Raw genomic sequence first — 12,747 nt, forward strand, 5'->3', positions numbered from 1 at the left:
TGTGGTAATGGCATCTGGGGGTTCAGAGAGGGTTGGTAAAGGCTCGGGCACGTGTCTGGTGGTAATGGGATCTGGGGGTTCAGAGAGGCTTGCTCGAGGCTCATGCACGTGCCTGGTGGTAATGGCATCTGGGGGTTCAGAGAGGGTTGCTCGAGGCTCATGCACGTGTCTGTGGTAATGGCATCTGGGGGTTCAGAGAGGGTTACTCGAGGCTCGTGCACGTGTCTGGTGGTAATGGCATCTGGGGTTTGAGAGAGGGTTACTCGAGGCTCGTGCACGTGTCTGGTGGTAATGGCATCTGGGGGTTCAGAAGGGGTTACTCGAGGCTCATGCACGTGCCTGGTGGTAATGGGATCTGGGGGTTCAGAGAGGCTTGCTCGAGGCTCATGCACGTGCCTGGTGGTAATGGCATCTGGGGGTTCAGAGAGGGTTGCTCGAGGCTCATGCACGTGTCTGTGGTAATGGCATCTGGTGGTTCAGAGAGGATTGCCAAAGGCTTGTGCACGTGTCTGGAGGTAATGGCATCTGGGGGTTAACAGAGAAGTGCTCGAGGCTTGTGCATGTGTCAGGTGGTAAAGGCATCTGGGGGTTCAGAGGGTTTCTCGAGGCTCGTGCACGTGCCTGTTGGTAATGGCATCTGGGGGTTTAGAGAGGGTTGCCCACAGCTCGTGCACATGTCTGGTGGTAAAAGCATCTGGTGGTTTAGAGAGAGTTGCTGGAGGCTCGTGCACGTGTCTGGTGGTAATGGCATCTGGGGGTTCAGAGAGGGTTGCTCGAGGCTCGTCCCCGTGTCTGGTGGTAATGGCATCTGGGGCTTCAGAGAGGGCTGCTTGAGGCTCGTGCACATGTCTGATGGTAATGGCATCTGGGGGTTCAGAGAGCGGGCAGCTCGAGGCTCGTACACGTGCGTGGTGGTAATGGCATCTGGGGGTTCAGAGGGTTGCCCGATGCTCTTGCACATGTCTGATAGTAAAGGCATCTGGGGGTTCAGAGAGGGTTGCTCGAGGCTCGTGCACATGTCTGGTGGTAATGGCATCTGGGAGTTCAGAGAGGGTTGCTCGAGGCTCGTGCCTGTGTCTGGTGGTAAAGGCATCTGGGGGTTGAGAGAGGGTTGCTCGAGGCTCGTGCCTGTGTCTGGTGGTAGCGGTATCTGTGGGTTCAGAGAGGGTTGCTCGAGGCTCGTGCCTGTGTCTGGTGGTAACAGTATTTGGGGTTTCAGTGAGGATTTCTAAAGGCTTATGCACGTGTCTGGTGGTAATGGTATCTGGGGGTTGAGAGAGGGTTGCTCGAGGCTCGTGCACGTGTCTGGTGGTAATTGCCTCCGGGGGTTGAGAGAGGGTTGCTCGAGGCTCGTGCCTGTGTCTGGTGGTAATGGCATCTTGGGGTTCAGAGTAGGTTTCTAAAGGCTCGTGCATGGTGGTAATGGCATCTGGGGGTTCAGAGAGGGTTGCTCGAGGCTCGTGCATGTGCCTGGTGGTAACGGTATCTGGGGGTTCAGAGGGTTGCTCGAGGCTCGTGCCCTTGTCTAGTGGTAATGGCATCTGGGGGTTCAGAGAGGCTTGCGCGAGGCTCGTGCACGTGTCTGGTGGTAATGGCATCTGGGGGTTCAGAGGGGGTTGCTCGAGGCTCGTGCACGTGTCTGGTGGTAATGGCATCTGGGGGTTCGGAGAGGGTTGCTAAAGGCTTGTGCACGTGTCTGGTGGTAATGGCATCTGGGGGTTCAGAGAGGGTTGCTCGAGGCTCGTGCATGTGTCTGTTGGTAGTGGTATCTGGGGGTTCAGAGAGGGTTGCTCGAGGCTCATGCCCGTGTCTGGTGGTAATGGCATCTGGGGGTTGAGGGAGGCTTGCTCGAGGCTCTCGCACGTGTCTGGTGGTAATGGCATCTGGGGGTTCAGAGAGGGTTGCTAAAGGCTCGTGCACGTGTCTGGTGGTAATGGCATCTGGGGGTTCAGAGAGGCTTGCTCGAGGCTCGTGCACCTGTCTGGTGGTAATGGCATCTGGGGGTTCAGAGAGGGTTGCTCGAGGCTTGTACAAGTATCTGGTGGTAATGGCATCTTGGGATTCAGAGAGGGTTGCTCGAGGCTCGTGCACGTGTCTGGTGGTAATGGCATCTGGGGGTTCAGAGAGGGTTTCTAAAGGCTCGCGCACGTGTCTGGTGGTAATGGCATCTGGGGGTTGAGAGAGGGTTGCTCGAGGCTCGTGCACGTGTCTGGTGGTAATGGTATCCGGGGGTTCAGAGAGGGTTGCTCGAGGCTCGTGCATGTACCTGGTAGTAACGGTATCCGGGGGTTCAGAGAGGGTTGCTCAAGGCTCGTGCCTGTGTTTGGTGATAATGGCATCTGGGGGTTCAGAGAGGGTTGCTCGAGGCTCGTGCCTGTGTCTGGTGGTAACGGAATCTGGGGGTTTAGAGAGGGTTGCTCGAGGCTCGTGCGCTTGTCTGGTGGTAATGGCATCTGGGGGTTCAGGGAGGGTTTCTAAAGGCTCGTGCACGTGTCTGGTGGTAATGGCATCTGGGGGTTCAGGGAGGGTTGCTCGAGGCTCGTGCACGTGTCTGGTGGTAATGGCATCTGGGGGTTCAGGGAGGGTTGCTCGAGACTCGTGCACGTGTCTGGTGGTAGTCGCATCTGGGGGTTTAGAGAGGGTTGCTCGAGGTTCGTGCACGTGTCTGGTGGTAATGGCATCTGGGGGTTCAGAGAGGCTTGCTCGAGGCTCATGCACGTGCCTGGTGGTAATGGGATCTGGGGGTTTAGAGAGGGTTGCTCGAGGCTTATGCACGTGTCTGTGGTAATGGCATCTGGGGGTTCAGAGAGGGTTGGTAAAGGCTCGGGCACGTGTCTGGTGGTAATGGGATCTGGGGGTTCAGAGAGGCTTGCTCGAGGCTCATGCACGTGCCTGGTGGTAATGGCATCTGGGGGTTCAGAGAGGGTTGCTCGAGGCTCATGCACGTGTCTGTGGTAATGGCATCTGGGGGTTCAGAGAGGGTTACTCGAGGCTCGTGCACGTGTCTGGTGGTAATGGCATCTGGGGTTTGAGAGAGGGTCACTCGAGGCTCGTGCACGTGTCTGGTGGTAATGGCATCTGGGGGTTCAGAAGGGGTTACTCGAGGCTCATGCACGTGCCTGGTGGTAATGGGATCTGGGGGTTCAGAGAGGCTTGCTCGAGGCTCATGCACGTGCCTGGTGGTAATGGCATCTGGGGGTTCAGAGAGGGTTGCTCGAGGCTCATGCACGTGTCTGTGGTAATGGCATCTGGTGGTTCAGAGAGGATTGCCAAAGGCTTGTGCACGTGTCTGGAGGTAATGGCATCTGGGGGTTAACAGAGAATTGCTCGAGGCTTGTGCATGTGTCAGGTGGTAAAGGCATCTGGGGGTTCAGAGGGTTTCTCGAGGCTCGTGCACGTGCCTGTTGGTAATGGCATCTGGGGGTTTAGAGAGGGTTGCCCACAGCTCGTGCACATGTCTGGTGGTAAAAGCATCTGGTGGTTTAGAGAGAGTTGCTGGAGGCTCGTGCACGTGTCTGGTGGTAATGGCATCTGGGGGTTCAGAGAGGGTTGCTCGAGGCTCGTCCCCGTGTCTGGTGGTAATGGCATCTGGGGCTTCAGAGAGGGCTGCTTGAGGCTCGTGCACATGTGTGATGGTAATGGCATCTGGGGGTTCAGAGAGCGGGCAGCTCGAGGCTCGTACACGTGCGTGGTGGTAATGGCATCTGGGGGTTCAGAGGGTTGCCCGATGCTCTTGCACATGTCTGGTAGTAAAGGCATCTGGGGGTTCAGAGAGGGTTGCTCGAGGCTCGTGCACATGTCTGGTGGTAATGGCATCTGGGAGTTCAGAGAGGGTTGCTCGAGGCTCGTGCCTGTGTCTGGTGGTAAAGGCATCTGGGGGTTGAGAGAGGGTTGCTCGAGGCTCGTGCCTGTGTCTGGTGGTAGCGGTATCTGTGGGTTCAGAGAGGGTTGCTCGAGGCTCGTGCCTGTGTCTGGTGGTAACAGTATTTGGGGTTTCAGTGAGGATTTCTAAAGGCTTATGCACGTGTCTGGTGGTAATGGTATCTGGGGGTTGAGAGAGGGTTGCTCGAGGCTCGTGCACGTGTCTGGTGGTAATTGCCTCCGGGGGTTGAGAGAGGGTTGCTCGAGGCTCGTGCCTGTGTCTGGTGGTAATGGCATCTTGGGGTTCAGAGTAGGTTTCTAAAGGCTCGTGCATGGTGGTAATGGCATCTGGGGGTTCAGAGAGGGTTGCTCGAGGCTCGTGCATGTGCCTGGTGGTAACGGTATCTGGGGGTTCAGAGGGTTGCTCGAGGCTCGTGCCCTTGTCTAGTGGTAATGGCATCTGGGGGTTCAGAGAGGCTTGCGCGAGGCTCGTGCACGTGTCTGGTGGTAATGGCATCTGGGGGTTCAGAGGGGGTTGCTCGAGGCTCGTGCACGTGTCTGGTGGTAATGGCATCTGGGGGTTCGGAGAGGGTTGCTAAAGGCTTGTGCACGTGTCTGGTGGTAATGGCATCTGGGGGTTCAGAGAGGGTTGCTCGAGGCTCGTGCATGTGTCTGTTGGTAGTGGTATCTGGGGGTTCAGAGAGGGTTGCTCGAGGCTCATGCCCGTGTCTGGTGGTAATGGCATCTGGGGGTTGAGGGAGGCTTGCTCGAGGCTCTCGCACGTGTCTGGTGGTAATGGCATCTGGGGGTTCAGAGAGGGTTGCTAAAGGCTCGTGCACGTGTCTGGTGGTAATGGCATCTGGGGGTTCAGAGAGGCTTGCTCGAGGCTCGTGCACCTGTCTGGTGGTAATGGCATCTGGGGGTTCAGAGAGGGTTGCTCGAGGCTTGTACAAGTATCTGGTGGTAATGGCATCTTGGGATTCAGAGAGGGTTGCTCGAGGCTCGTGCACGTGTCTGGTGGTAATGGCATCCGGGGGTTCAGAGAGGGTTTCTAAAGGCTCGCGCACGTGTCTGGTGGTAATGGCATCTGGGGGTTGAGAGAGGGTTGCTCGAGGCTCGTGCACGTGTCTGGTGGTAATGGTATCCGGGGGTTGAGAGAGGGTTGCTCGAGGCTCGTGCCTGTGTCTGGTGGTAATGGCATCTGGGGGTTCAGAGAGGGTTTCTAAAGGCTCGTGCACGGTGGTAATGGCATCTGGGGGTTCAGAGAGGGTAGCTCGAGGCTCGTGCATGTGCCTGGTGGTAACGGTATCTGGGGGTTCAGAGAGGGTTGCTCGAGGCTTGTGCCCTTGTCTGGTGGTAATGGCATCTGGGGGTTCAGAGAGGCTTGCTCGAGGCTCGTGCACGTGTCTGGTGGTAATGGCATCTCGGGGTTCAGAGAGGGTTGCTCGAGGCTCGTGCACGTGTCTGGTGGTAATGGCATCTGGGGGTTCGGAGAGGGTTGCTAAAGGCTTGTGCACGTGTCTGGTGGTAATGGCATCTGGGGGTTCAGAGAGGGTTGCTCGAGGCTCGTGCATGTGTCTGGTGGTAATGGTATCTGGGGGTTCAGAGAGGGTTGCTCGAGGCTCGTGCGCGTGTCTGGTGGTAATGGCATCTGGGGGTTCAGAGAGGCTTGCTCGAGGCTCGCGCACGTGTCTGGTGGTAATGGCATCTGGGGGTTAAGAGAGGGTTGCTCGAGGCTTGTGCACGTGTCTGGTGGTAATGGCATCTGGGGGTTCAGAGAAAGTTGCTAAAGGCTCGTGCACGTGTCTGGTGGTAATGGCATCTGGGGGTTCAGAGAGGCTTGCTCGAGGCTCGTGCCTGTGTCTGGTGGTAGCGGTATCTGTGGGTTCAGAGAGGGTTGCTCGAGGCTCGTGCCTGTGTCTGGTGGTAACAGTATTTGGGGTTTCAGTGAGGATTTCTAAAGGCTTATGCACGTGTCTGGTGGTAATGGTATCTGGGGGTTGAGAGAGGGTTGCTCGAGGCTCGTGCACGTGTCTGGTGGTAATTGCCTCCGGGGGTTGAGAGAGGGTTGCTCGAGGCTCGTGCCTGTGTCTGGTGGTAATGGCATCTTGGGGTTCAGAGTAGGTTTCTAAAGGCTCGTGCATGGTGGTAATGGCATCTGGGGGTTCAGAGAGGGTTGCTCGAGGCTCGTGCATGTGCCTGGTGGTAACGGTATCTGGGGGTTCAGAGGGTTGCTCGAGGCTCGTGCCCTTGTCTAGTGGTAATGGCATCTGGGGGTTCAGAGAGGCTTGCTCGAGGCTCGTGCACGTGTCTGGTGGTAATGGCATCTGGGGGTTCAGAGGGGGTTGCTCGAGGCTCGTGCACGTGTCTGGTGGTAATGGCATCTGGGGGTTCGGAGAGGGTTGCTAAAGGCTTGTGCACGTGTCTGGTGGTAATGGCATCTGGGGGTTCAGAGAGGGTTGCTCGAGGCTCGTGCATGTGTCTGGTGGTAGTGGTATCTGGGGGTTCAGAGAGGGTTGCTCGAGGCTCATGCCCGTGTCTGGTGGTAATGGCATCTGGGGGTTGAGGGAGGCTTGCTCGAGGCTCTCGCACGTGTCTGGTGGTAATGGCATCTGGGGGTTCAGAGAGGGTTGCTAAAGGCTCGTGCACGTGTCTGGTGGTAATGGCATCTGGGGGTTCAGAGAGGCTTGCTCGAGGCTCGTGCACCTGTCTGGTGGTAATGACATCTGGGGGTTCAGAGAGGGTTGCTCGAGGCTTGTACAAGTATCTGGTGGTAATGGCATCTTGGGATTCAGAGAGGGTTGCTCGAGGCTCGTGCACGTGTCTGGTGGTAATGGCATCTGGGGGTTCAGAGAGGGTTTCTAAAGGCTCGCGCACGTGTCTGGTGGTAATGGCATCTGGGGGTTGAGAGAGGGTTGCTCGAGGCTCGTGCACGTGTCTGGTGGTAATGGTATCCGGGGGTTGAGAGAGGGTTGCTCGAGGCTCGTGCCTGTGTCTGGTGGTAATGGCATCTGGGGGTTCAGAGAGGGTTTCTAAAGGCTCGTGCACGGTGGTAATGGCATCTGGGGGTTCAGAGAGGGTAGCTCGAGGCTCGTGCATGTGCCTGGTGGTAACGGTATCTGGGGGTTCAGAGAGGGTTGCTCGAGGCTTGTGCCCTTGTCTGGTGGTAATGGCATCTGGGGGTTCAGAGAGGCTTGCTCGAGGCTCGTGCATGTGTCTGGTGGTAATGGTATCTGGGGGTTCAGAGAGGGTTGCTCGAGGCTCGTGCGCGTGTCTGGTGGTAATGGCATCTGGGGGTTCAGAGAGGCTTGCTCGAGGCTCGCGCACTTGTCTGGTGGTAATGGCATCTGGGGGTTAAGAGAGGGTTGCTCGAGGCTTGTGCACGTGTCTGGTGGTAATGGCATCTGGGGGTTCAGAGAGGGTTGCTAAAGGCTCGTGCACGTGTCTGGTGGTAATGGCATCTGGGGGTTCAGAGAGGCTTGCTCGAGGCTCGTGCACCTGTCTGGTGGTAATGGCATCTGGGGGTTCAGAGAGGGTTGCTCGAGGCTTGTACAAGTATCTGGTGGTAATGGCATCTTGGGATTCAGAGAGGGTTGCTCGAGGCTCGTGCACGTGTCTGGTGGCAACGGCATCTGGGGGTTCAGAGAGGGTTTCTAAAGGCTCGCGCACGTGTCTGGTGGTAATGGCATCTGGGGGTTGAGAGAGGGTTGCTCGAGGCTCGTGCACGTGTCTGGTGGTAATGGTATCCGGGGGTTGAGAGAGGGTTGCTCGAGGCTCGTGCCTGTGTCTGGTGGTAATGGCATCTGGGGGATAAGAGAGGGTTTCTAAAGGCTCGTGCACGGTGGTAATGGCATCTGGGGGTTCAGAGAGGGTAGCTCGAGGCTCGTGCATGTGCCTGGTGGTAACGGTATCTGGGGGTTCAGAGAGGGTTGCTCGAGGCTTGTGCCCTTGTCTGGTGGTAATGGCATCTGGGGGTTCAGAGAGGCTTGCTCGAGGCTCGTGCACGTGTCTGGTGGTAATGGCATCTGGGGGTTCAGAGAGGGTTGCTCGAGGCTCGTGCACGTGTCTGGTGGTAATGGCATCTGGGGGTTCAGAGAGGGTTGCTAAAGGCTTGTGCACGTGTCTGGTGGTAATGGCATCTGGGGGTTCAGAGAGGGTTGCTCGAGGCTCGTGCATGTGTCTGGTGGTATTGGTATCTGGGGGTTCAGAGAGGGTTGCTCGAGGCTCGTGCGCATGTCTGGTGGTAATGGCATCTGGGGGTTCAGAGAGGCTTGCTCGAGGCTCGCGCACGTGTCTGGTGGTAATGGCATCTGGGGGTTAATAGAGGGTTGCTCGAGGCTTGTGCACATGTCTGGTGGTAATGGCATCTGGGGGTTCAGAGAGGGTTGCTAAAGGCTCGTGCACGTGTCTGGTGGTAATGGCATCTGGGGGTTCAGAGAGGGTTGCTAAAGGCTCGTGCACGTGTCTGGTGGTAATGGCATCTGGGGGTTCAGAGAGGGTTGCTAAAGGCTCGTGCACGTGTCTGGTGGTAATGGCATCTGGGGGTTCAGAGAGGCTTGCTCGAGGCTGGTGCACGTGTCTGGTGGTAATGGCATCTGGGGGTTCAGAGAGGGTTGCTCGAGGTTCGTGCACGTGTCTGGTGGTAATGGCATCTGGGGGTTCAGAGAGGTTTGCTTGGGGCTCATGCACGTGTCTCGTGGTAACGGTATCTGGGGGTTCAGAGAGGGTTTATAAAGGCTCGTGCACATGTCTGGTGGTAATGGCATCTGGGGGTTCAGAGAGGGTTGCTCGAGGCTCATACCTGTGTCTGCTGGTAACGGTATCTGGGGGTTCAGAGAGGGTTGCTTGAGGCTCGTGCCTGTGTCTTGTGGTAACAGTATCTGGGGGTTCAGGGAGGGTTTATAAAGGCTCGTGCACGTGTCTGGTGGTAATGGCATCTGGGGGTTCAGAGAGGGTTCCTCGAGGCTCGTGTATGTGTCTGGTGGTAATGACACCTGGGGGTTCAGAGAGGGTTTCTAAAGGCTTGTGCACGTGTCTGGTGGTAATCGCATCTGGGGGTTCAGAGAGGGTTGCTAAAGGCTCGTGCACGTGTCTGGTGGTAATGGCATCTGGGGGTTCAGAGAGGCTTGCTCGAGGCTGGTGCACGTGTCTGGTGGTAATGGCATCTGGGGGTTCAGAGAGGGTTGCTCGAGGCTCGTACACGTGTCTGGTGGTAATGGCATCTGGGGATTCAGAGAGGGTTGCTCGAGGCTCGTGCACGTGTCTGGTGGTAATGGCATCTGGGGGTTCAGAGAGGTTTGCTTGGGGCTCGTGCACGTGTCTCGTGGTAATGGCATCTGGGGATTCAGAGAGGGTTGCTCGAGGCTCGTGCACGTGTCTGGTGGTAATGGCATCTGGGGGTTCAGAGAGGCTTGCTCGAGGCTCATACCTGTGTCTGGTGGTAACGGTATCTGGGGGTTCAGAGAGGGTTGCTTGAGGCTCGTGCCTGTGTCTGGTGGTAATGGCAACTGGGGGTTCAGAGAGGGTTCCTCGAGGCTCGTGTATGTGTCTGGTGGTAATGGCATCTGGGGGTTCAGAGAGGGTTTCTAAAGGCTCGTGCACGTGTCCGGTGGTAATGGCATCTGGGCGTTCAGGGAGGGTTGCTCGAGGCTCGTGCACGTGTCTGGTGGTAATGGCATCTGAGGGTTCAGAGAGGCTTGCTCGTGCACGTGTCTGGTGGTAATGGCATCTGGGGGTTCAGAGAGGGTTTTCAAAGGCTCGTGCACGTGCCTGGTGGTAATGGCATCTGGGTGTTCTTCAGAGAGGGTAGCTCAAGGCTCGTGCACGTGCCTGGTGGCCCGGGAAAGACGTCAGAGGCACGTCTGAGATTGCTCCAGGCAGCTGGCTTGCGCCTCCTCGCGCCGCAGCGTGTGTACGTAGTGAAGGCGCGCGAGGCCGTCCGGCTGACCCTGCGTCACGTCACGTGCAGTGGAGCCCAGCCTGTGATGCTGAGTCATGGTCATATAATGCCATAGAGTAAACCCTAAGGCCCAAGGTTGAGTGGGTTCTAAATGTCACCAGAATAACTACGGCGATACAATCATAGCTTAATACCTCGCTTTAGTAGTTTACTGTTCATTTTTACTTACATTAAGTGCTTGGAATGCTTCTTAATATATTGTGTATTTATAGTATGTTTTTTCAAGGTCATAGTAGTTTATACTACATTATATGTTGTGTTTTTCTCAGTTTCCAGTTCTTTAAATGACATTATTTTTTTGAAAAATTTTCAAGCTCACGATGGTCTATCAAGTTTTGTTTTTGTTTCAAATGCACAGTGGATTATGTAACAATATGGCGTTTTTTCTCAAGTTTACAGCGGGTTTTATTCCAAGTTTACAATGGTTTAAATTATACGTTTTGTGTTTTTCAGTAGATTGTTTATATTCATTGCATTTTGTGTTGATGGGTTCTTTCCTGTACAGTGGCCCATATAACTTCATTTGTTTTTTTTTCTCACGCTCACAATAGCTTACATATATATTACATTTTATGTTTTGATGTCTTATGCAAGTTGACAGTTGTAAAGTACTGGAGTGACGTCACCACTTTTGATTACAGTATACAATGTGTGTTGTTGTCGAACCTTTCACCTCTTTCAGAGAGAAATGTACCTTAGCTGGTTCCTAATGTTAAGATCGAGAAGCCATTCGGATTCTCACTGTTTTCCCATTGTGCCGCCTTTGTTTTGTGTAGTTTTTTGTGGAGCACCACGTGCTCCCGGGGCATCTGCAAACCTGGTGTGTTTATGAGACCTACACAAACACATGTACACACACACACACAAACCAGAAGATCTGACATTCACACACACACTGTTGCCAGCTTATTTTATTTTTAATTCATTTACTTTTGCTCTATTCACCCACGATTGCTACACTCCTTTCTGTGCCAGTTTCCCGCCGTTGCTGCCCCAGAGGGCCGCCCCCGATCCCGCATTCTCCCATCCTCTGCTCTAGCCCCCCTCCCCTTCATATGGTGACTGTTTTGCCTAAGGCAAGCCTGTCTGCGCCCGTCTGCGCCTGGATCGCGCCCAGCGCCAGACCCCTGGTTCCCGCGACCACTACAAGATCCGCCGCTGCTACGACACAAACAGCCTCCACGCAATCAACGCCGGACGGGCTTCCACCTGCTTCTAGGCCACCCTGAAGCTCACCCACGGACCCTTCACCTGCCGTAACTGCAGCTACACCAGCCAGCGCACACCCGCACGTCCTGCCGAGCCCAACACTGCAGGCCAAGACTACCTCAGCTGCGTACTACTCAACACCCACTCAGTCCACAAGCACGCCGTTGAACTCTGGGACCTGCTCGACTCCTCCGACCGACGTCACCTTCCTGACAAAGACCTGGTTGAACACCTCCTCGGCACCTGACATAGACATAACCATCCCGGACGGCTACAAGATCACCCGCAGGGACCGAAACAACAACAAACCAGGAGGAGGAATAGTCATCGTCCACAGGAACACCATCAGGATCACAACCAACACCAAAGACTCCCTCAGCATGGCCGAACACCTACACTTCCAGATTCACGTCAACCACAACACCACCCTCAGAGGTACACTCCTCTACAGACCCCCGGGACCCCGACCACAGTTCAGCGTATCCATCGCCGACCTCATCAGCACGAATGCGCTCGCCTCCACAGACTACATCCTCCTCGGAGACCTGAACTTCCACCTCAAGAACGCCAACCACAGCAACTCCTCTATACTGATCGCCAACCTCGCCAACCTAGGACTCAAACAACTCGTTACGACACCCACCCACTCCGACGGTCACACGCTCGACCCCATATTCTCCGTCAGCGACCATGTCACCTTCAGCCACACCACGAACTCCACTGGACCGACCACCACTGCATCCACTTCTCCTTTTAGAAACACCCGCAGCTGGAAAAAAGTCACCAATGACCAGCTCACCACCACACTCATCCGAAACACTCTACCAGAGCCCTCCGAGACTGAAGCAGCAGTCAACAACTTCAGACAATGGATCAACGACTGTGACAATATTCTCGCCCTGGTCAGGAAACCCTCCGACAGGCGCACCAACACGAGAGCCATCTGGTTCAACGCCAACCTCCAAAATTCCAAGCACACCTGCAGAAGACTCGAGAAACATTGGCGCAATGACCAGACTCCTGACAACCACGCAGCACTCATGAACGCCAGACGCAAATACCACCAACTCATCCGGTCCACCAAAAGAACTTCCTTCAAAGAACGCATCAACAACAACGCACACAACAGCAAAGAGCTCTTTAACATTGTGAAAGAACTCGCCACCCACAACTCCTGCTCCAATGATATACCGCCGTTACAAGAAATCTGCGACTTCCTGACTACCTTCTTCCACCGCAAGATCGCAGACATCCACAACAGGTTCGACACCCGGTCCAAACGACTAACACCATCACACCCCTACTCTACACCCACCAAGCATATTGACCCTCTACTCTCCTGGCACAACGTCAACGATGAAGACACCATCAAAATCATGAACACCATCCACTCTGGCTTACCCTCCGACCCCTGCCCCCACCACATCTTCAACAAGGCAAGCTCCATCATCGCGCCCCAACTCCAAAAGATCATCAACAGCTCCTTCAAGACCGCCACCTTCCCAGAAAGCTGGAAATACACCGAGATCAACGCCCTTCTCAAGAAACCCAAGGCGGACCCAAAGGACCTCAAGTACTTTCAACCCATCTCTCTGCTCCCGTTCCAGGTGAAAGTCATTGAGAAGACTGCCAACAGAAAACTGACCCACTTCCTAGAAGAGAACAACATCCTGGACTCCTCCCAATCCAGCTATCGCAGCAATCACAGCACCAAAACC

The sequence above is a fragment of the Lissotriton vulgaris genome, chromosome 9, assembly GCF_964263255.1.
Source record: "Lissotriton vulgaris chromosome 9, aLisVul1.2, whole genome shotgun sequence".
Taxonomy (NCBI): Eukaryota; Metazoa; Chordata; class Amphibia; order Caudata; family Salamandridae; genus Lissotriton; species Lissotriton vulgaris.